At 38.9% G+C, this 24,256-nt stretch overlaps 1 long non-coding RNA gene across 1 annotated transcript; it reads right to left on the bottom strand.

Annotated features, from left to right (window-relative positions):
- Positions 1 to 788: 788 nt before the first annotated feature.
- On the bottom strand, positions 789 to 9,310 carry LOC122095936. The gene is made up of 2 exons (XR_006145227.1): positions 9,271 to 9,310; positions 789 to 893 (listed from the first exon to the last, which is right to left on the bottom strand). It is a non-coding gene; the product is annotated as an uncharacterized LOC122095936 (long non-coding RNA).
- Positions 9,311 to 24,256: the final 14,946 nt, after the last annotated feature.

Raw genomic sequence — 24,256 nt, 5'->3', positions numbered from 1 at the left:
TGTGAAATAACATGGCAAAATTCCTTTGTGTAATACACACTTAAAAAAATGAATGATAGGAAAGTAATATAGGCTCTTCTGGGTGATCAGGTACTAGCAGGAGGGAAGATGGCCAAGGAGAGGGCAAATTAAGTACTTTACACATGTATGAAAATAGAATAAAACTTATTTTCAACGATTTGTATGCATGTATGGAAATGTCTGAGAGCTAATATAGTAGAAGCCAGGCACTGGTGGCTCACGCCTGTAATCCTAGCTACTCAAGAGGCTGAGATCTGAGGATCGAGGTACAAAGCCAGCCTGTGCAAGGGAAGTCCTTGACACTCTATCACCAATTAACTACCAGAAAACTGGAAGTGGTGCTGTGGCTCAAGTAGTAGAGCTCTAGCGTTAAGCTGAAGAGCTCAGGGATGGTGCACAGACCCAGAGTTCAAGTCCTACAACTGACAAAAAAGAAAGAAAGAAAGAAAAAAAAGACAATACATATGGCTTTAAATCTAATATATTAAACTTTATTCTTAGGAGTAAATAACCAAGCATTTCTCAGTTTTCTGAGGTGTCTTTAGCAGTATAATAATTTCAGTAGTTCATCTAGACATAAAAAGTCAAAGTTTATTCCATTAATAAGAACACAATTTAATCCAAAATTACTAAGACTCTTAAATGCAATCTTATTTTCCTCTAGCTATGATGGTATTTTTTCCTCCAAGACTGAATAAATAATACTAAACTAAGTGGGTATCCAATGACTCACCTGTACACTTGAAAATTTCACTTTTGGATTGTTATCTATCTCCCATAAGCCTTCATTGAAACCTTTTCGTTTATTTGGTTTGCCATACTTTTCCTTATTTTCTGAGTAAGGAAATATATCCTTTGGTCCTAAAAAAGCACTAAAACAGAAGAAGATAATAAGTGCAATGCAACCTCAAATAAATATATACATAGTACATTACTAAAATAACACTATTATATGATGCATTTCATAAAATACAAATTAAAGGGAAGACAAGGATATAAAGTCTGATGAATTCATTTCAATGAACACAATCTCACCAAGACATGAGAAGGCTCTAAGTACTGGCAGAACAAATGTTGGAAAAGTCTTTTTGGGGAGAGTATATATGCAGATATTGGGGCTTGAACTCAGAGCCTCCCACTATTGCTTAGCTTTTTTACTTAAGGCTACAGTCACTCTACTACAGCCATAGTTCCACTTCCAGCTTGGAACACAAGAGAGCCACACAGACATTTCTTCCAGGCTGGCTTAGAATTTTGATCCTCATATCTCAGGCTGAATAGCTAGGAGTATAGGTATGAAACACCAGCCACCTGGCTTCTAAAAGATTTTTAGGTTCCATTTCTTTGCAGAACAATAAATGTTTTCTGTTTAGAGGTAGGGATAAAGTAGGCTATATTTTATTCCAAATACTACTGTTTTTTTTTTCGTTTACAGTACTAAGGATTGAATCCAGGGTCTCACAGAAACAAGTCAAGCACTAAACCACAGAACTACATGTCAATCTGATATACTTTATTAATTCAGTAATGAGTTCCTAGATCCATAACACCATCTCATTTACATAAACTTTATTTTTGGTACTGATCCTGGGCCTTGAACTCAGAGCCTGGGCACTGTCCCTGAACTTTTGTGCCCAAGGCTACAGCTTTAGACCACTTGAGGCATAGCTCCACTGGTTACTGAAAATGGGATTCTCATGAACTTTTCTGCCCAGACTGGCTAAGAACCTCAATTCTCAGATCTCAGCCTCATGTGGCTATTAGAGGCAGGAATCACCAGCACCTGGTCTCATTCAGTTTAATTGAACAGGCTTTTCAGGCCCAGAGTTCAAGCCCCACGAACGACAAAAAAATAAAATAAAATAAAATAAAAAAAAATAAAAACAAAACAAACAAAAAAAAAAACTTCCCCCCCAAACTGGACAAAGCCAGGCTGGGGAGAAAAAAAATCACCAAGTCGGAATAACCAGCAAAGAGATGGTCTGAAAGCATGGTTCAAGTGGTAGAGAACCAGCCAAGCAAACGAACCAGGCTCAATGCCTCAAAGCTCAAGCTCAAAATCTAGTACTGTGAAAAAACAGAAAGTACCTAATTTAAACATCATTATATACTTCTAATTAAATATGAACAGATTTTCATGTCAGTAATTATTTAATGCATTTTGCTAAGTGGACCTATCAATCTATTGTTTGAGCACTTTTTCTGTGCCAATAGTGAGGGCTTGAACTCAAGGCAAGGCTTCATACTCTTGCTGTCTTTTTTCTGCTCACAGCTGGTGTTCCATCACTTGAGTCACACACTCCAATCTGCTTTTCTGCTGGTTAATTGGGATTCCCAAGCACTTTTCTTTGGGCTTCAAACCAAGATACTCAGATCTCAGTTCTCCTAAGTAGCCAGGAGCCTGCAATATTTTAAGAGTCTGGGACCAGTGGCTCATGCCTGTAATCTAGCTACTCAGGAGGCTCAGTCTGATGTTGGTTTGAAGCCAGCCAGGCAGAAAAGTCCAAGGGACTCTCCGATTAACGAGCAAAATCCTGGAAGTGCAGGTGTAGCTCAAGTAGTAGCAAATACCAGGCCACTGAAAAAGCCAAGCAAGAGTTTAAGACCTTGAATTCAATATTCAGCATCAGCACACAAAAAAATAAAATAAATATTGTAACAGTAAATATACTGCTCAATGTTTGATCTTCATAATCAATTCCAAGTATTGGTGGGGTAAAGAATATGCTCAAGACTGATAAGTCAAAAACAAAGCTGATAAAAAAAGAACTGTCCATGGGGATACAATCCCCTAAGATTCCTGAATAGTACATAAATTAGCCTAGAGACCGCACCGCTAGTTACCAAGGAACACCTTATGGTGGCTGTGGCTATGGTTTTCTCTTAGAAATGTTCCATTTTCAAATGGCCTACAAAAAGTGTTTTATATGCAAAATGGAAATAGGACATAATCTATTACATTTTGATAGCAAATACAAAAAAATTGTGAAGCCAGGAACCCATGGATCACACCTGTAATCTAGCTATTCAGGAGGCTGAGATCTGAGGATCATGGTTAGAACCCAGCTCAAGCAGAAAAGGCCATGAAACACTTATCTGCAATTAACTATCAAAAAGGTAGAAGTGAAACTGTGGCTCAAGTAGCAGAGCACCAGCCTTGCACCAAAAACAAAAACACTAAAGGAAAATGCCTAGGCCCTGAGTTCAAGTGCTGGTACCAGCTCGAGAAAGAGATTAAAGGGAGGAAAGAAGGGAGGAAAGGGAAGAAGGAAAGAAGAGAGGGGAGGGAGAAAGGAAAGGGAGAGAGAAAGGAAGGAATGAAGGAAGGAAAATTGTGAAAGTTCAGAGGAAAAAAAATCAGAACACAACAGGTTTAGAAATTCTAAAATATAAAAATATTATTCTTTCTCTTTAGTGGTTAAATTGTAGAACTTTCCTTTTATTATTTGCTTTTTAAAAGCAATGAGAAAATTAAGCAGTAAATTCCAAATCTAACAGTAAACTTATGTGGATTGAAGTTCTTTTGCAAATATATAGAAAAGCAGTTATGTCTCTGATTTTACCTTTTTACTAAAAAGTATGGATGCCCATAAGAAAGCCCACACAAAGTCACCACAAACTTAGAACTTTTTTTTTTTTTTTTTTGGGTCCAGTCATAGGGCCTGAACTCTGAGCCTGGGCGCTGCACTTGAGCCATAGCGCCACTTCCGGCTTTTTTCTTTTTGCTTATGTGGTGCTAGGGAATCGAACCTAGGGCCTCAGGCATGCAAGGCAAGCACTCTACCACTGAGCCATCTTCCCAGCCCAAACTTAGAACTTTTAAGTCAAACCAAAGGGGCCATAATCAAAATATGAAGGCCTATCAGAGACAAGGACATCAAGATCAAGTCATTTATCTTTGTTAAGTAGTATTTTCTAAACAAAACGTTTCATTTTCAACTTATCAACTCTAACTTGCTGCTTCATTTACCTATTATAAAATCACAAAATATGAAACAAATCTTAAAAAGGATGTTTACTAAAATTTTATAACAAGTCAGGCACGAGTGATTCATACTTGTAATCCTAACATGTTGGGAAGGTAAGAGCTGAGGATCATGGGTAAAAGCCCATGAGACTTTTAACTGCCAAAAATTCAGAAGTGGAACTACAGCTCAAACGGTAAAGTACAAGCCATGAGCAAAAAAAAAAAAAGAGAGAGAAAAAATCAGAGAAAGTGCCCAAGCCCTGAGTGAAGGCCCAGGCTTGGCTCAATAAATAAATAGATGCTATGACAGTAAAAGGTAGAATGTTGGGGAAAACAACCAGCAGAAGGAGAAAGGACAAGCTGGGTGCCAGTGGCTACGCCTGTAATCCTAGATACTCAGGAGGCTGAAATCTGAGGATTACAGTTCAAAGCCAGCCCAGGCCAGAAAGTCTATGAGACTCTAATCTCCAATAAATCAGCAAAAAATTGGAGTAACACTGTGGCTCCAGTGGCAGAACACTAGCCTTGAGTTGAAGAGCTGAGGGACAGAGCCCAGGCCCAGAGTTCAAGTCCCACAACTGACCCCCCCCCCAAAAAGGAACATAATTTCAACAATGTACATTATATGCATGTATGAAAATACAACTATGAAATCTCTGTAAATTTACTGTAATTAAAAATTATATGCATATGTGTACACCGTTATATGTTATAGACCGCGATAGACAATTTGCTCCAGGAAAGTTAGAATGAACTTGTGACTTTAAATGAGCATCATTATTCCACAATACTGTGAAATTTGGGAAATTATGTAATCACTTAATCACAATTTAAAAAAAAAAAAAGAACCTCGGGGAAGGTAGGGAGGTAAGGGGATGGTAGGGGGGAAACAATGGAGGGGGTAGCAATGCTCAATAGGAAGTGTACTCGTTACCTTGCTCATGTAACTGTAACCCTCTGTATAGTATCTTCACAATAAAAAATTTAAAAAAATTATATGCATACTATACACTATACTATATAGTATTTTTTAAGTTTCTAAAGTTGAACATTAATAAGAGATAAAAGCAGCAAAGTATGACTAAATTTTCAAGAGTTTGGAGAGTTCGAAGACATTCTCTCAATTAGCAAAGCTAGTCAGCAAAATTCAAACTGAGCTGATCTAAACTTAGTAACACTACAATAACAGCCTTAGAAAAAAAATATGCAATGTTACTATTAATTTATAAATCCCAGCAAGTATTGCTCCCAAAACAAGTCTTTCAAAGTCATACAATTCTTACTGGCATTTTATTCAACACATACTTAGCATTAGTCTAAGTAATTATTTATGAAAGCACCTTACCTGTGTCCTAAAGTTCTAAGATGGATGATATTCCTATTTTACAAATTCAGAAGGACACAAAGGTAAGTAATTTGCTGAAAGTCACATAAAATAGGCAAATGTGACTGCTGTAATCTACTTGTATTAAATCCTGTGTCAAGTGTTACAAAGCAAATTCATCATCAACCCATGACTTTACTCTCCAAGCTTTTGGGAAGTACTGGCTTTGCAAATGTAAATGGTATACTTAAAAGAACACTGATAATAGCTGGGCACCAGTGGCTCCTGCCTATAATCCTGGTTACTAAGTAAGCTGAGAGGATGAGAGCTGAGGATCACAATTTGAAGCCAGACCAGCAGGCAAGTCTATAAAACTCTGACCTCCAGAAATGAATCTATGGCTCAAGTGGTAGAGTGCTAACCTTGAATAGAACACCCCGGCCCTGAGTTCAAGCTCTAGGACTAGAAAAAAAAAAAACAAAAAACACTGAAGATCAAAAACACTAAAGTATACTTTGAAATAAAAATGCCACTAAATTTTTATGAAACAGGTAGTTTTATTTTTTTTTGGGGGGGGGGGAGGTCGTGGGGCTTGAACTCAGGGCTTGGGCGCTGTCCCTCAGCTCTTCAACTCAAGGTTAGAGCTCTACCACTTAAGCTACAGTGCCACTTCCAGTTTTTAGGTGGTTTATTGGAGATAAGATTTTCACAGACTTGGGGCTGGGAAGGTGGCTCAGTGGTAGAGCGCTTGCCTTGCAATGCATGAGGCCCTGTGTTTGATTCCTGAGCACCACATAAGCAAAAAGGAAAAAAGCCAGAAGTAGCACTGTGGCTCAATTGGTAGAGCGCTATCCTTGAGCTGAAGAGCTGAGGAACAGCGCCCAAGCCCAGAGTTCAGGCCCCACGACCTGACCGGCCCCCCCCCCCCAAAAAAAAAGATTTTCACGGACTTGCCTGCCTGGGCTGGCTTTGAACCACGATCCTCAGATCTCAGCCTCCTGAGTAGCTAGGATTACAGGTGTGAGCCACCGGCACCCAGCTTAAAGCAGGTATTTTTAAATTTGAATGTATCTTAATTTCCTTTATTTTGGTATTAACCAAGTAATACCTAATAAGTTTAGGTATCCAGTGTAATGCTTTGATTTAAATACAGACTTTGGGCTAAATATGCTTCTCAGTGGTAACACTGCTCAGCAAGTTCAAGACCCTAGGTTTAATCTTCAGCATTGAAAATAAAAGTTCTCCATTTTTTAATGTTGGGGAAAGAATAGACACTTTTAAATTTAAAATAGTAACCTAATGCTGGTGGTTTTAGCTCACTGAAGGAGCACTTGCCTTGTATGAACTAGGACCTCATTGGATCTCCAAGACTGTTAAAAAAAAAAAGAAGTAACAATGGTCTACACAAGTGCCCTATAAAACTGTAAGAATGTGTATATATACATACACGTATATGAATATTTTACAAAATGTCTTAAAATCAGAGAAATCAGAAGTAATTTTTTTGGGGGGGGAGGTCTGGTCATGGGGCCTGAACTCTGGACCTGAGTGCTGTCCCTCAGCTCTTAAGCTCAAGGCTAGCACTCTACCATTTGAGCCACAGCACCATTTCTGGCTTTTTTCTTTTTGATTATGTGGTGCTGAGGAATCGAACCCAGGGCCTCATGCATGCAAGGCAAGTGCTCTACCACTGAGCCACCTTCCCAGCCCACTCAGAAAGAATTTTTTAAAGTTACAAAAATAAAAAATTGGAGGCTGGGAATGTAGCTTAGTGGTAGAGTGCTTGCCTAGCATGCCATGATGCCTTGGGTTTGATTCCTCAGTACCACATAAACAAAAAAGCAAGAATTAGCGCTGTGACTCTAGTGACTGTAGGGTGCTAGTCTTAAACAAAAAAGCTAAGGGACAGTGCCCAGGCCCTGAGTTCAAGCCCCAAACTGCCTCCCTTCCCCTCCAAAGAAAATTCAACTAATGCCAGCTACATTTAATACAGTATTTGTAAATTTGGTAGGCTCAGGATCATCCCCAAGGCTTGTTAGATTGTTGAACTCCATAGCTTACAGACTGACTCAGAAAGTCTTGGATAAGCCCTAAGAAATGTTTCTTTAGGGGCTGGGAAGGTGGCTCAGTGGTAGAGCACTTGCCTTGCATGCATGAGGCCCTGGGTTCAATTCCTCAGCACCACATAAAAAGAAAAAAACTGAAGTGGCACTGTGGCTCAAGTGGTAGAGTGCTAGCCTTGAGCTGAAGAGCTGAGGGACAGCACCCAGGCCCAGAGTTCAGGCTGCCCCCCACAAAAAAGATGCATTGTACTTATAAATTTATCAATTTGTTGAATTGAAATCCCTTTGTACAACTAAAGACAATTTTTTTAAGTTTCAAAAAAATAATAATTTGTGGTATTTTATAATACCACTAACATGAAATGGCCAGAAATGGTGATTCAACCGTGTAGATTAGTGGTTGTTTAGAACTGAAGAGAATGGAATGATCATGAATACAAGAAACTGCTAAAATCTAATGAAATTCGTATTAAAATCAACTTAGTGGTATACATTTTGTGTATATTATCACAGTGAAACATAACTGTTGAAAAAATTATGTGAGAGCTAGGATAATGGTACAGGATTATAATCCTAGTTACTGGAGGGGCAGGTAGGACTGTAGTCCAAGACTAGCCTGAGGCAAAAATACAACTCCCTTTCCAAAAACAACCAGAATTTAAAAGGGCTGAAGGATAATTGACTAGTAAGCATGAGGCTGAGTTCAAACCTCAGTACCACACATACAGATTAATAACTGAAAGCTGGTTGCTAAGAAACATTAAATCAGACATTGTCATTGTAGCCATTTCTAGGAATATAATTATAATTAGAAGAGGAATACCAAGCTTTGTTTCTCTTCATCCCAAATAAGCAAGCCTAAGCTACAGAAATTATTTTAAGTTCAAAACCAGTCAAATTATACAGTACTTAGAAGGCTATTAAATGATAGGTATATACAAATATAATCATTGGAAACCCATGAGATAGCTCCCAGAAAATCTTATGCATGTAAAAGTAACAGCTCAATTTTCAGCTAATTTTTGAAAAATTAAAATTGTCTCACCAAATTAGTTTGTGCCCATATCCACTAGGGACAGTAGAACAAATCAGTGGCTCTACTACCCATAAGCCTCTAGTACACTCAAAGGAACTGTCCAGATTTCATCTTCTCGTATTTTGTACAATATAGCCTAAGGCATAAAGCATAATATAAGATAATCCTTATGGAAATCACTTAATTGGGCCAGGCACTGGTAGCTCATGCCTGTAATCCTAGCTACTCAGGATGCTGAGATCTGAGGATTGAGGTTCAAAGCCAGCCCAGGCAGGAAACTCCGTGAGACTCTTATCTCCAATAAACCACTAGAAAACCGGAAGTGGCACTGTGGCTTAAGCGGTAGAGTGCCAGCCTTGAGCTGAAGAGCGCAGGGACAGAGTTTAGGCCCAGAGTTCAAGCCCCATGACTGACAAAAAAAAAGAGAAGAAATCACTTAGTTGGGCCAGAGGCATGACTCAATGGTAGAGCACCTGCCTACCAAGTACAGGACACTGAATTCAAATCCCAGAATGGGGGGGGGGGGGGGAAGTCCATGTAATTTTACTGAACAGAAATATTGAATGTCCTGTAAAAACTTCCCATACAAACTTTCCCCCATTCTTTTGCTTCCTTCTCTGATTAAGAAAATTAAACTTTCAATCAAAATTAAATCTACAGTGCCTTTACTATCTAAAAGTAAAAGATACATAGTGCTTCCTCAACACAAAGAGGTAGCTTGAAAATTTATTCTAAAGTTCAAAAATAATTTTAAAGTTTTGTATTTCTTTCCTATTCCTCTTTAAATTAATCTCTACTTTTTCATTTTATGCACAATCCTGAAACTTCTAATTTGCATCTAAAAGCTAACAGGACTTACGTCTCATGAGTTCCAAAAAAGAAAATGGGTAGTTTGTTTGTAGGTAGTTTTACAGCTCCATCAGGAACTTCATCTACCTAAAAGAAACATTAAAAAAAAAATTACCATCATTCAGTCATATACACTTCAACACATCTGAATAAGTTGATAACATATTCAAGACAGCTGAAGATATAAATCAGACATTTTACAGGTTCCAAATCTTATTCCCAACTCTGAAACCTAAGAAGTTCCATAAAACAAAGGTGTCTTTTTCAAACTCACTTTGTTGCAAAACCACAGCTAATTCAGTCATTTCTTTTACGCAGTCATGTTTCTATGATTTCTCTGCAGAAAGTTATGTGCCATGCTAGCAGTAGCAAAACACATGGAATATGTACCACCATTAACTTCCTCAAATCCCCAAATTCTCAATTCTTAAACTTATCTTAATCCAAGTATTTCACATAAAGAATGTCAAAATCTACATGAAGAAATGCTCAACCTCTGTAGCCATAGAAGAAATGCAAATCAAAACAACATTGAAATACCACCTCACCCCATTTAGAATGGCTATAATCAAGACCTCTAATAACAACAGATGCTGGAGGGGATGTGGACAGAAGAGAACCCTACTGCATAGTTTCCAACCACTTTGGAAAGTACTATGGAGATTCCTCAAAAGACTCCACAAAGAGCTCCTCTATGACCCAGCAATCCCACTTTTGGGCATTTACTCAAATGATCACAAACAAGACCATACAAAAGCTACCAGGCCAACTATGTTTATTACAGCATTATTTACCATTGCTAAGATATGGAACCAACCGAGATGCCCCTCAGTAGATGAATGGATCAAAAAAAAATGTGTTATATATAAAATGGAATTCTATGCCTCTATCAGAAAGAATGACACTGCCCCATTTGTTAGGAAATGGAAAGACTTGGAAAAAAATTATATTAGGGGCTGAGAAGGTGGCTCAGGGGTAGAGCGCTTGCCTTGTATGAATGAGGCCCTGGGTTTGATTCCTCAGTACCACATAAGAAAAAAGCTGGAAGTGGCGCTGTGGCTCAAGTGGTAGAGTGATAGCCTTAAGCTGAAGAGCTGAGGACAGCGGCCAGGCCCATCCATAGTTGAGGCCCCACGACCGGACCCCCCCAAAAAAAATTAAGTGAAGCAAGCCAGGTGCAAAGAAACATAGGTCCCATTGGTTTTCCTTATTTGCTATAACTAGTATATATCTGAGACAAGCAGAAAAGGTCAAATAAGATGATATTAAGTGAAATGAACACCAAGATAAGGAATCAAGTGGTTTTTTTTCTTTCTTGCTATTGTTTGTAACGTATTTATAAGGTACCACATGATTTTTTTGTTTTTTTCTATGTCCCTCCCCCACGGTATAACCCATTTTCACTGTATTTGATGTTAGTATAATTTGGGAAGCAGAAGGGAAAAAATAAATTGTTTAAACAGGGATACAGGCTGACCCATTGCAACAATGACATGTACAAGACGCTATGTCAAAAAACAAACTTTAAGGGCTAGGAAGGTGGCTCAGTGGTAGAGCACTTGCCTTGCATGCATGAGGCCTGGGTTTGATTCCTCAGCACCACATAAGCAAAAAGAAAAAACCCGGAAGTGGCACTGTGGCTCAAGTGGTAGAGCGCTAGGCTTGAGCTGAAGAGCTGAGGGACAGTGCCCAGGCCCAGAGTTCAGGCTCCATGACCTTATCCAAAAAAAAAAAAAGAAAAACGAACTTTACAATTGGGGGGGGGGGTAAGTTGTATAGGTGGGAGGGAAGGGATGGTAGGGGGAAAACAAAGGAGGAAGCAACAATGCTTGATAAGAAATGTACTTATTAGTTTGCTCATGTGATTGTAACCCCTCTCTACAGTATCTTCACAATAAAAAAATTATTAAAAAAAAAGAATGTCAATCTACTTCACAATTCTAAATGACATTCTAGAAAGCATAAACAGAGTAATGTAAAAGCTGACATTAACAAAAGTTTAAAGCAACACTTCCCACTCTGAAATGTATAATGAAAACATACCTAAATTGTATGGCTGAATCACATGGGGTTACCTGTTCCTTTATTAGTTTTCAATCTTTCAAGCCACCAAGCACTAGTATGTTCTAAGAGTTAAATAACATTTCTATTTGAAATTTCAAAAACATGGGGTTAAAGTTGTGGTTCAGGTGGTAGAGCACCAAGCCAATGAGCAAAAGTATCAGATTACCAGGGTCTGAGTCCCAATCTCAGAGAGGAGTAGGACAAATACAAAACATTTTAATTAGAAAACAAGTTGACTGCAAATACAAGAGCTGACCCTACTATCTATCTGTGTAAGCATTACAGAATAGAAAATCTGGACTCATAATCTATAATAATGAGGGTTTCAGACAATAACAGAATAATCATCCAATAGTTCTAAGAACCTTAATTTCTCTACTTGTCCCCTCCATCCTTATACTATTATGTTGGTTCATATGCTTCTTTCTGCTAGTAAACAGCTTTAAGTGTTTGTTCAAACGCTTACTACGTGTTAGGCAAATATTTTAAGTTATTTTCAAAAGTACTGCTAATAGGAAGAGGTGACAAAGTTCCAAAACAGAAATGTACTCATTACTTATGAAATGGTAACCCCTGTACAAAACACTTTACTAATAACAAAATCTTATTTTTAAACTACCACTAGTGCTGGCGCCAGTGGCCTGTAATCCTAGCTACTCAGGAGGCTGAGGATCGAGGTTCAAAGCCAGCCCAGGCAGGAAAGTCGGTGAGACTCTTATCTCAGATAAAACCACTAGAAAACTGGAAGTGGCGCTATAGCTCAAGTGGCAGAGTGCTTGCTTGAGCTCAAGAGCGCAGGGACAAGAAGCTTGCAATATGTTTCAAAGTCAAAGCATATACAAACGAGTTAAACAGATTTTCCTAAAGGGAACTGCTAGCTTAAAATACCAAAGGATTATTATATTAAGGATTATTCTAGTAAGACTCTACTGAAAAGGTAGACTAGGGGAAAAAAGGAAACAAACTGAAATTGATAAAGACCTGGAAGGAGAAGGGATCAAGGCACATTGGAAAAGTCCATCAAGCCACATACTGCAGATTTGGGCACACTACTGTACACATTGTTTTCATGAAAATATATAAATATAAAACAAAATCAATGAACAAAGTGATCTTTGTTTTGTTTTTTGTTGGCCGGTCCGGTCAATATAAATATAAAACAAAATCAATGGACAAAGTGATCTTTGTTTTGTTTGTTTTTTTTTTGGATCCAGTCGTGGGGCCTGAACTCTGGGCCTGGGCGCTGTCCCCCAGCTCTTCAGCTCAAGGCTAATGCTCTACCACTTGAGCCACAGCACCACTTCTGGCTTTTTTCTTTGTGCTTATGTGGTGCTGAGGAATCAAACCCAGGGCCTCATGCATGCAAGGCAAGCGCTCTACCATTGAGCCACCTTCCCAGACCCCAAAGTGCTCTTTTAATACTTGGGAAACACTTAGCTTCTCACTCCATGATTCTCTATCTAATGGGTATTCCCCCACCTCCTCTTCCTAGGTACCATAACTAGAACTGTGATTTATTTTTAAGAACTGTCTTTTGAAAAGAAAATTAAGTATCAAATAGTTTGAAAATAAAACAACTTTGGAACATCACAGTTATATTTTGAAAAAAGGGTTTTGACTGTACCTAATTAATAGATCCCAATATTCCTGGGTTCTGAGGACCTGAATCCCACCATAAATTGATTTAAAAAAAAAAGACCTTTCCCTGAACTAAATTCAGAAAGTCTCATGAACTGCAATTTGTAATCCTTTTGTAAGCAAAAAGTGTAAAACAACTTAATCATAGCTGACACTCAAGAATTGATCATCTGCATTAGATTCCATTGGTATTTTGTATCTTACTCAAAAAATTAAAGAAATGGTAATGGTTCACTAAATTTTAAACATACAAACTCCTACTTGGGTCATTTCACCTACAATGGAGCCACTCCCTAGCTTGTTTTCCACCAGCAGATCATTCTGTTTAACTCTTTCTGAAATGACTCAGGCCAAAAATGCTATCTGGAAAGGCTCTGCTTCATCTTCCAATGGCGCCTATTTACAATCTTTCTTGGTAGTTGTAAACTACTTAGAAGTAGACATCATCTTATGCATTGCCTATACTTGGCAGATAATCAATTTTTCTAACAAATATTTAAATGGATGAGAAGAAGCAGGTGATAAACCCTGATGGAAAGATAAGGCATAGAGGGTCAGAGTGCTTGCCTATAATCCCAGCTATCATAGAGGTGAAGGTAGAAGGATCAGGAATTGGAAGCCAGCCTAGGCAACTCAGTGAGACCCTGTATTAAAGAATATAGATGGTTGCCCGGACTCACGCCTGTAATCCTAGCTACTCAGGAGGCTGAGATCTGAGGATCGTGGTCCAAAGCCAGCCCAGGCTGGCAAGTCCGTGAAACTCTTACCTCAAATAAACCACCAGAAAACTGGAAGTGGCACTGAGGCTCAAGTGGTAGAGCTCTAGCCTTGAGCTGAAGAGCTGAGGAACAGTGAGTGTCCAGGGGCAGAGTTCAAGCCCCACGACCAACCAAAAAAAAAAAAAAAAAGAATATAGAGGATTAAGAATATAGCTCAGGTAAACTTGTTCAACCACTTTGGAAAGCAGTATGGAGGTTCCTCAAAAGACTCCACATAGAGCTCCCCAATGACCCAGCAATCCCACTTTTGGGCATTTACCCAAATGATCACAAACAAAGCCACACTAAAGCTACCAGCACAACTATGTTTATTGCAGCATTATTTACCATAGCTAAGACATGGAACCAACCCAGATGCCCCTCAGTAGATGAATGGATCAAGAAGATGTGGTATATATACACAATGGAATTCTATGCTTCCATCAGAAAGAATGACATTTCCCCATTTGTTAGGAAATGGAAAGGCTTGGAAAAAATTATATTAAGTGAAGTAAGCCAGGCTCAAAGAAACATAGGTCCCATGGTTTCCCTTATTTGCAATATCTAGTATAGGTATGAGTCAAGCGGAAAAAGTCAGATAATGTGATGTTAGGAAAACGAAACCTCAAATATGTATTTTAATGTTTTTTTTTCTTTCATGCATGTGTTTCTAACGCATTTATAAGATTATTTCTTTGTTGCTTTGTATGTCCCTCCCCCACAGTGTAACCCCTGTTTTCACTATATGTGATGTCAGTATAACATGTGGAGGAGATGGGGACAAACAAGTCGTTTAAGGATTCAGGTGGACCTGTTGCAACAATGAGAAGTACAAAATGTCATGTCAAAACCAGCTTTACAATGTCGGTGGGGGGGGGGTGGGGGGGTATGATTGGGTGGGGGGGAGGGGGGAGGCTGGGAAGGGAGGTGAAGGGTAAACAAAGGAGGAGGCTGCAATGCTTGGTAAGAAATGTATGCATTATCCTGCCCATGTAATTGTAACCCCTCTGTACAGTATGTTCTCAAATAAAATAAAATTAAATTGAAAAAAAAAAAAAAAAAAGCAGCGAGATCCCCCAAATCCCAGAGGTTATAAAAGGTCACCTGAGACAATAGCCCCTCACCTGGTGAGATGGGTTTTGCAGGTCCCCTTATGGCAATAAACCTTTCCTTTCTTTGTTCTTTCTAAAAAAAAAAAAAAAAAGAATATAGCTCAGTGATAGAGCTCTACGTTCAATTCTCAGGGACAAAGACACCTGCATGAGGATATTTTATCTTTACTTTATGAATTTTTCATGTACTAAGAGGTTAACCCTTTCAAAGCACTGATTTTTCTTTTAGGACAAATACATTCATTTTAATCAAAATCTTTTGCATTGTATTGGCTCAAGTGGTAGAACACTGACCTAGTACATGCACTGAGTTCAAACCCCAGTCCTGTACTCCCCCAAAATTAACGACAATCCTTTCCTTTATACTTTAATATAATTATTCATCTTAATACACAATAGTACTAACATACCTTACACTTTGTGGTTTTATAATTATATATTCTATATATAATATATAGTATATATAATACTTATAGACATTTCATGTGATGTTTTAAATCTGATGTAAACATAGTGAGAATTAGCAAAAATATAGGGAAATATAATAAAAATAAAGAACATTAGTGAACAAATGCAACAGTGGTATTCACTATGTTGAAAAGTGAACTCTATAACCTGTGAGTGAGGACAGGATGGAAAAACAGAGAGAGGGAAGAGGTGACATTGTCCAAAAGAAATATACTCTTGGGGGGCTGGGAAGGTGGCTCAGTGGTAGAGTGCTTGCCTCGCATGCATGAGTCCCTGGATTTAATTCCTCAACACCACATAAACAGAAAAAATTGGAAGTGGCACTGTGGCTTAAGTGGTAGAGTGCTAGCCTTGAGCTGAAGAGCTGAGGGACAGAGTTCAAGCCCCACAATGAACAACAAAAAAAAAGTACTCTTTTCCTAACTTATTGTAACTGTAATTCCTCTGTACATCACCTTTATAATAATAATTATAATAATAAGTTTTTGTAAGAATAGTAATCAAAGATCCAGTTCAGTCAGAGGCGTGATAAAGTCAGTGTAAATTTTCCACCGTGAATATCCAAAAGCAATCAGAACCTGGGTGCCTATAATGCTAGCTTCTCAGCAGACTGAGTGTTGGAAATCTCCATTGGAAGGTACCCAAAGCAGGAAATCCTGTGAGACTCTTTATCTCCAATTAACCAGCGACATGTAGGAAGTGGAGCTGTGGCTAAAGTGGTAGAGCACTAGCTTTGAACAAAAATAGTAAAGGGAGATGCCCAGGCCCTAAATTTAAGCCCCAGGACCAGTTACACCCCCAAAAAACAAAAAAAACAATGAGCTTTGACCAGTAGGTTAAAAAATTTTTTTTAAATGGGGCAGGGAGGGATGTAGTTGTGGACATGGGAGGGAAGAGATGGCAGGGAAAAAACAAAGGAGGAGGCAACAATGCAGGATAAGAAATGTACTCATGCCTGGCACTGATGGTTCACTCCTGTAATCTAGCTACTCAGCAGGCTGAGATCTGAGGGTTGAGGTTCAAAGCCAGCTGGAGCAGGAAAGTTCGTGAGACTCTTATCTCAAATAAACCACTACAAAATAAGAAGTGGTGCTGTGGCTCAAGTGGTAGAGCTGAGGGATAGTGATGAAGCCCGGACTTCAAGCCTCATGACCAAAAAAAAAAAAAGCATGCATTTCTTTTGTTATATATGTTGTTATCTCTAGTGTCAGCTGTGCATTTCTCCTATAGAAACTGAGATTTGAGTAAGTTTTTTTGGGGGGGTCCGGTCATGGGGCCTGAACTCTGGGCTTGGGCACTGTCCCTCAGCTCTTCAGCTCAAGGCTAGCGCTCTACCACTTGAGTCACAGCACCACTTCCACGTTTTTTCTTTTTTTTTGCTTATATGGTGCTGAGGAATCGAACCCAGGGCCTCAGGCATGCAAGGCAAGCACTCTACCACTGAGCCAACTTCCTAGCCCTTGAGTAAGCAGTGCAGGTGGATTTTGGAAATACTCTTAAGTCAGCTGCTTCTTGTAGTCACAAATAAATCTTTGAGCAGTAGAAGGCTAGTTACTTCAAAGAGGAGGGATGGGTAAAAATTATTTTGGAGATACTTGGGGTTCACAATTTTTAGGTTTATGTAATTCTGAAAGCTCTCAACCAAGGTCCTTTATTTCCTAATTATCTCCAAATTGAAACTTTTTAGGAGAAACTTGGTTAGACTCATCATTAAAGATAATTCAGTGTTCAGCATAATTAGAGTCTGGGTCTTGAACTTGTATGTTCTAGGGCTACAGGATATAAGAGATTCTTTAAAAGCCACCATGGAAATTCTCTGAGTTTTCTGAGTATCTTCTAGTACTGAGGCTTGAAATTAGAGCTTCTCACTCTTCTTTGGCTTGCTTGCTCATAGCTGGACACTCTACTACTTAAGCCTCACCTTTAATTCTGGCTTTTTGCCGGTTAATTGAAGACTTCTCCTTCAAGTTTCAGCCTCCTGAGTAGCTAGGACTATAGATGTAAGTTACTAGTACCTGACTTTTTGTCTGTCTTGAGCTGTGTTCCTGAATCACTGAGATTGTTTTTGCAAATTGTTTAGTAATATTTAGTCCTTTGTCAAAGATAATGCAATAATGGTGAGTTGCTTTTCTACTTCATTTTCTAACTGTTTGGTTTCAAACGGCACTTCATCTTAAACAACTTTGCATGATAATTTAATTATCTGTGGTCCTGCTGTATATTGTGGATTACTAGTAGATTACTTGCTGCAGGATCTTCACTATAGTTAGACTTACCTAAATTAGCCCCCCAATGTCTGAAACCCATCTTGAGACCATTTCTGATTCCAAGATGTGAGTATTATTATTGAAGTTCGATCACAAAAATGGAAGCTGAATCAATGAACTTCATTGGAGATATCAGTAGAGCGTATTGATATAAAGATCCAAAGAAACACAGTGGACATTAAAGTAACCTATAAAGCCAGAATTATTTGGAGAGATCAAGGAATAGAGAAGGAGGAACTATTTAGAATTATTTACAACCTGAAAAAAAAAGGGAGAATGCCTGTGTAGAGAAAATGAAAACGATTTGGATGGATTTGAAGCAAACAAGGAAAAAAACTAACACAAAAGAGGATCCAGTGCTAACTATTTTAGTATTATGAGAGGTGAGGGAATGGGCAGGGAGTAATGGAATGAAGCTGGAACAAAATATTAGAGTTACCTTAAATTTATAAATAAGGTGATTTTTTTTGTTTTTAAATTTTTGTCTATTGCGGGGCATGAACTCAGGGCCTGGGTGCTGTCCCTGAGCATTTTTTTTTCTCAAGGCTAGCACTCTACCTCTGAGTCACAGCAACACTTCTGTTTTTTTGAGTGGTTGATTGGAGATAAGTGTCTCAGGGACGTTTCTGCCCCTGCTGGCTTTGAACCATGATCCTCAGCTAGGATTACAGGTGTGAGCCACTGGGGCCTGGCTGTTTCTCTTCTTACATGCTAATGGACATTTTTAAATTACTATGTCATATGGTTTTTTTCTTTCTCCTTCCCCACTTTTTTGCCCTTGTGGTGAATATTGAACTCAGGATCTTGTGTGTACTATGCTCTGTCATTGATCCATACCTCCAAACCTCATTATTTATTTGTTTGTTTTTGTTGGTTGTGGGGCCTGAACTGGCACTGTCCCTCAGCTCTTCTGCTCAAGGCTAGTGCTCTACCACTTGAGCCACAGCCCCACTTCCAACTTTTTCTGCTTATGTGGTGCTGAGAAATCAAACCCAGGGCCTCATGCATGCAAAGCTAGCACTCTACTACTGAGCCACCTTCCCAGCCCCACTCACTGGTTCTTTATTTGTGAAGAAAGAATGTAGTTCCTGCCACATACATATTATAGCAGCTAGTAGTAATTTCTGATGTGTCTTTCAGAAGTCCCTTTGTCTTTTCTTTCCTTGTTTGATTTTGACCCTAGGGCTTGAACTTAGGGTTAAGCACTGTCCCTGAGACATTTTACTCAAGGTTAGTAGTCTGCAACTTGAGCCACAACCCCATTACTGGCTTTTTTGGTAGTTAATTGGAAATAAGAAACTCTTGGGCTTTCTTGCCTAGACTGGCTTCAAACCATGATCTATAGATCTCAGCTTCCTGAGTAGCTAAGATTATAGGCATGAACTACTTTCACACAGCCTTTTGTCTTTTCTTTATTGGATAGATATATAGACCACAGTCTGATATAGTAAGCAGTTTAACTGGATTTTGTGAGGTACTCTTATAAAATCGAACCTATATACCTTCTGTAGCATTTAATTCCTTGACTCAGTAGTTCTGTAACATTTGGTTTGTATCTTTCACAGTGCTTACCACATAAGTATTTAATACGAATCACTGATTAAATCATATGATTTTAGAATTAGAAAAAGGACCTTTTAAATCATCTAGTTCTCTCTGACCTATTTCTATCATAATTGTTAATGGAGGATCATATATTAGTAGTTTGTTATGATTTTTGCAGAGTTGCCACTTTTTTTGGGGTGGGGAGGGGGGTCCAGTCATGGGGCCTGAACTCTGGGCCTGGGCGTTGTCCCTCAGCTCTTCAGCTCAAGGCTAGAGCACTCTACCACTTGAGCCATAGTGCCACTTCCAGCTTTTTTCTTTTTGGTTATGTGGTGCTGAGGAATCGAACCCAGGGCCTCATGCATGCAAGGCAAGCACTCTACCACTGAGCCACCTTCCCAGCCCCAAGAGTTGCCACGTTTACTACTATATGTTTTGCCACTGATGTCATAATCAACAAAAAATAATATAGACAATGTTTAATAAATTGTACTTTTAGCCAGGTGTTGTTTGTAATCCTAGCTACTCAGGAGGCTGAGATCTGAGGGCTGTGGTTCAAATCCAGCCCAGGCAGGAAAGTCTGTGAGACTCTTATCTCCAATGAACCACCAGAAAACCAGAAGTGGCGCTATGGCTCAAATGGTAGAGCACTAGCCTTCACTGAAGTGCTGAGGGACAGCACCCAGACCCAGAGTTCAAGACCTATGACTGCCCCCCCCACCCACACAAGCAAAATTGTACTTTGATGCAGTTTTCTTTGTGATTATGTTTATAGAATAGAAGTAGAGAAAATAAGCTTTTTGTTTTTTTGTTGGTCGTGGAGCTTGAACCCTGGGCTTGGGCGCTGTCCTTGCGCTCTTCAGCTCAAGGTGAGTACTCTACTGCTTGAGCCACAGCGCCACTTCCAACTTTCTAGTGATTTATTGGAGATAAGAGTCTCATGGACTTTCCTGCCTGGGCTGGCTTTGAACCGTGATCCTCAGATCTCAGCCTCCTGAGTAGCTAGGATTACAGGCGTGAGCCACCGGCGCCCGGCTGAGAAAATAAGTTTTAATTACTTATGTTTTATGTTCTTTAAGTACTTACTTATCATTAAAAGGCATGATTTTTCTTTATTTGTATAACAATTCATATGAGAGTTTAAATGCTTTTGGCTAAGCTTGCTAGTTTACTTGTATTCTGCTACTTGAGCCTTACCTCTAACCAAGCTTTTTGCTACTTATTTTGGAAAGGGAAGTCTCATGGACTTTGCTGGGCTGGCTTTGAGCCTTTGTCTTCTGCATAAAGTAGCTCTGGGTTGCTAGGATTACAGGCATGAACTATAGGTGCCTGGCTTTAAGAGTTGTTTTTTTTTTCTCCCTCTAAAGCAAGGAACTACTGAATATCATTTGATACAATAATATTTCTAGTGTTTCAGAATATACAAATTTGTGAATTCTTACAAATGTATGGAATCAAATTTTTCTAAGAAGTTTAAATGGTTAAGTACATGATCTCACTATCTTAGAAACATGTTTTAATGTTATTTGTTAAGCTTACAAATTTGTTTTTAGTTGTCAAGCTATGAGAGCCAGATTGCCAAGCTGCGGTCTGAGGTTGAAAAAGGTGAAGCATTACGACAAAGTCTGGAATATGATCTGGCTGTTGCTAGAAAGGAAACTGGCCTTGGAAGATGAGCTGCTGAAGAGCAATTAGCTGAAGCCCACAGGATCCAAGAAAAACTTCGTGGTAAGAATATTGTTATTTCAGGGCTGGTAAGGTGGCTCAGTGGTACAGCGCTTGCCTTGCATGCATGAGGCCCTGAGTTTGATTCCTTAGCACACTACATAACCAGAAAAAAAAGGCCAGAAGTGGCACTATGGCTCAAGTGGTAAGAGTGCTAGTCTTGAGCTGAAGAGATGAGGGACAGCGCTCAGGCCCAGAGTTCAGGCCCATGACCGGACTGCCCCCACCCCCACAAAAAAAGAATATTGTTATTTGTTTTAATGTTTAGGGCTGTAACATTATTCTAGAGCATTGCTTGATGTGTATATTTGTGTAGGATCAATGGGAGGGTTTGGTTCATTGACTGGCCTTTGATTGATGGACTTTGCTGAGTGTGCATAAATCTGGCAATTCTGTGAATACCTACTTACTTTAGATTCTTTCAAAAAAATTTTTATGATGTTGAGGATCCAATCCAGGGCCTTGTGTGTGCTACTTAAGTATTCAGCCTCCTTCAAAATGTATTTCAAGGGCTGGGAAGGTAGCTCGGTGGTGGAGCGCTTGCCTTGCATGCATGAGGCCGTGGGTTTGATTCCTCAGCACCACATAAGCAAAAAAGAAAAAAGCCAGAAGTGGTACTGTGGCTCAAGTGGTAGAGCACTAGCCTTGAGCTGAAGATCTGAGGGACAGCGTCCAGGCCCAGAGTTCAGGCCCCACAACCTGACCAAAAACAAACAAACAAACAAAAAAATGTATTTCAAAATTACTTTTGCTTCCTACTACTACCATTGTTAAAGAAAGTCTCCCAAGAGTACAAAGATACCCTGGATTCTAAGGCATATTGGAAAAGACAGGAGCAGATAAATTAGATCAGTCAAAGCATTGCAAAAGTACTTAGAAGGTCCAAGAGACATACAAGTCTTCTCAGACACAGTCAAAAGATTAAACCTACAGATGTAGGGATAGATGAGGAAGAAGAAATAAAAACTAAAGGCTTTGAAAACCTATTCAACAAAATAATAGCAGAAAATGTTTGAGAATTAGAGTATCATCCTTGTGCTGGAGGCCTACCATACTCCAAACAGGCAAGATTAGAAAAGAAATGCTCCTAGATACAGTATAGTAAGCTATCTAAATATACAGAATATCGAAAGTGTCAAAAGAGAGGAAACAAGTAACTTACTATCACAAGCTCATTGTAAAAACAGCAGATTTCTCAACACAGATAACTAAATGCAAGGAGGACTTGGAAAGACATTATTCGAGACCCAAAAGACAACTGTCAACCCAGACTATTTTACATAGTGAAGCTATCCATAAAAATTGGTTGAGAAATAACAACATTCCACAATAAACAAAAACTACTGGAATTTATGGCTTCCAAACTAGCACCACAAAAGGTAGTTAGGGAAAAATTACCCGCAGAAGAAGCAAACATCACAAAAAAAAAAAAAATGCCAGGAAACATGGCATACTTCTCTCAATACTGACATTGAATGTTAAAGATCTTAGTTCTTTAGTCAAAAGACATACACTAGTCAGGTTCTGGTGTCTCACATATGTAATCCTAGTTACTTAGGAGGCTGAGATTTGAGGATCGTGCTTCAAAGCAAGCCTGGGCAAGAAAGTCTATTAGACTCTTGCCACCAATTAACCACTAGAAACCTGGAAGTGGAGTGGTAGCTCAAAGTAGTAGAGCACTAGCCTTGAGCAAAAAGAGCTCAGAGAAAATGCCCAGGATGCGAGTTCAACCCCAATGACTGAAAAATCGAAAGATGCGAGTTCAACCCCTATGACTGAAAAATGGAACAAACAAAACCCTCAAAAAACATACTTAGATCAAAAAACAATATCTAAAACAAGATCTAACTCTTTGTTGCCTATAAGAAACACATGGCTTGGGGTAAAAGAATAGGAAAAAAGACCTTCCAAGCAAATGGACTTCAAAAGTGTTCATCATTAGCCATATTTATATCTGATACTATAGATTGCAAGCTAAAAATTAGTCTGAAGAAACAAAGTCGCTTCATATTAATGAAGGTAATGATCCATGAAGAAAAATTATGATTGTTAATAGATATGCACCAAATAGCTCACACTCAGATTTATTAAATATTTCTGAACTTACAAACTTTGGTAAATAATAATAAGAGACTTCAGTATTTCACTTTCACAGATAGGTTATCCACATGAAAACATCAGTAAGAAATCCTAGAATGGCAGCATTAAATGGCAGTGTAGACGAAATGAAATCATCAGACATCTACAGATGTTACAACACAATACACATTCTTCTTGGCAGCTCATAAGACTTTCTAGAATATATAGGAAGTCTGAGAAAATATAAGAAAATTGAAATATTCTATCAGACCAAAATGGAATTAAACTAGATCTCAACAGAAAAAAGATACTACGGACAGTATTCAAACATAGACATCAAACATAATACCAAACCTCAAATTATCTTGAAGAACCATGGTAAGCTGGGCGCTGGTGGCTCATGCCTGCTGGTGGCTCATGCCTGTAATCCTAGCTACTCAGAATGCTGAGATCTGAGTATCACAGTTCAAAGCCAGCCTGGGCAGGAAAGTCCATGAGACTCTTATCTCCAATAAAACCACTGGAAAACCGGAAGTGGCGATGTGGCTCAAGCAGTAGAGCCTTGCCTTGAGCTGAAGAGCGCAGGGACTGCGCCCAGGCCCCCCATGACTGACCTCCCCCCCAAAAAAAAAGAACCATGGTAACAAAAACATGGTATTGGCACTGTATGTATGTATACTTTACAGGAAATCATGTCATTTACAGGAAAGTGAATGCAATTGGAGGACATTTGTTCAGAAAACAAAATATCACGTTTTTAGTTATATGAAAACTATATATATTGGCAAGAACAAAATATGCTAAATTTCTAAAATTCTGTATTTTCATACTGTTAGACCAAAAAGGCTACAGGTTCTTATCTTTTAAAAATATGCACACATAAGTGCTTTGGTTTTTGTTTGCTTTGTTTTTTTGTTGTGCTGGGAATAAAACTCAGTTGCTTGGCAAGCACTATCTATCTATCTATCTATCTATCTATCTATCTATCTATCTATCTATCTATCTATTTGTCAGTTGTGGGGCTTGAACTCTGGGTCTGGGTGCTGTCCCTGAACTCTTCAGCTCAAGGCTAGCACTTTATCATTTGAGCCATTGTACCACTTCTGGTTTTCTGGTGGTTTTATTGGAGATAAGAGTTTCATGGCCTTTCTTGTCCGGGCTTGTTTTGATTGGTGATCCTCACATCTCAGCCTCCTGAGTAGCTGAGTAGCTACCAGCGCCCAGCTAGGCAAGCACTATCCCTCTTTTCTTTTTAATTCTGATCAGAAATCTCAAACTGCTTTTCATAAATAAATAAATAAATAAATAAATAAATCACAAACTGCTTTTCATAAATAAAT

Source organism: Dipodomys spectabilis, unplaced genomic scaffold (genome assembly GCF_019054845.1).
Source record: "Dipodomys spectabilis isolate Male_0828 unplaced genomic scaffold, ASM1905484v1 ptg000363l, whole genome shotgun sequence".
Classification (NCBI taxonomy): Eukaryota; Metazoa; Chordata; class Mammalia; order Rodentia; family Heteromyidae; genus Dipodomys; species Dipodomys spectabilis.
Note: the sequence above shows the minus strand (reverse complement) of the source record. Positions and strands in the feature narration are given on the sequence as shown.